Below are 685 nucleotides of genomic sequence, written 5' to 3'. Positions count from 1 at the left end.
CAGAACAGATAGAAACTAACAGGAACTATGTTGCCATGGATACAGTGAGTTAAGCTGTGGGCTTCAACTACAACCCCATTTTTTTTTAGCCCATGTTTGATTGGAAAATGAAGCGTAGTGAATGATCTATTTTAACTTTGATGAACGGACAACAACACTGATCACTGACTGAGGAGCTTCTTCTTCTCTGGTTTCTGATCAGGTTCCTGGAGGTTTATTTGCACCAGTATTTTTTGGGTGTTGATATTTGATGACTTGTTAAATGATCTTATTCATTTGATTTACTTTGGAGGTCAGTTTGAGGTCTTTGATAAGATATGTGAATAAATGTAACATGCCAGTTCATAGACAGACAATTTTAAGTTTTTGTTTTTTAATACATTTGCAAAAATTTCTAAACACATTTTTTACTGAGGGACAAAAATGTCAATTTGATCCATTTACAGTTAAATCTACAAAACAATAAAGTGGAGGAGTCTTAAGACTTCCTGAAGCTGCTGTACAGACAGATGTAGAAAATATTTAGTAGCCCATTCATTTTCATTTGAACCTGAATATCTGTGATGTTGAAATGTTGATCAGACAAATGAAGACAATACTTTCAGTTCTGACAAGTCTGAACTCTTACATGTTTATAATAAAGGAGGAATCAGTGCACTGAGAAAAAAAAAGTCTTAATTGATTA

At 33.4% G+C, this 685-nt stretch overlaps 1 protein-coding gene across 1 annotated transcript in view; it reads left to right on the top strand.

Annotated features, from left to right (window-relative positions):
- The window catches only part of nod1 (nucleotide-binding oligomerization domain containing 1), a 12,081-nt gene that overhangs the window by 2,364 nt on the left and 9,032 nt on the right, over nucleotides 1–685 (top strand). The window lies entirely within an intron of this gene.

The sequence above is a fragment of the Seriola lalandi genome, unplaced genomic scaffold, assembly GCF_002814215.2.
Source record: "Seriola lalandi dorsalis isolate HSWRI2012SDOR001 ecotype SW California unplaced genomic scaffold, Sedor1 jcf7180002054588, whole genome shotgun sequence".
Classification (NCBI taxonomy): domain Eukaryota; kingdom Metazoa; phylum Chordata; class Actinopteri; order Carangiformes; family Carangidae; genus Seriola; species Seriola lalandi.
Note: the sequence above shows the minus strand (reverse complement) of the source record. Positions and strands in the feature narration are given on the sequence as shown.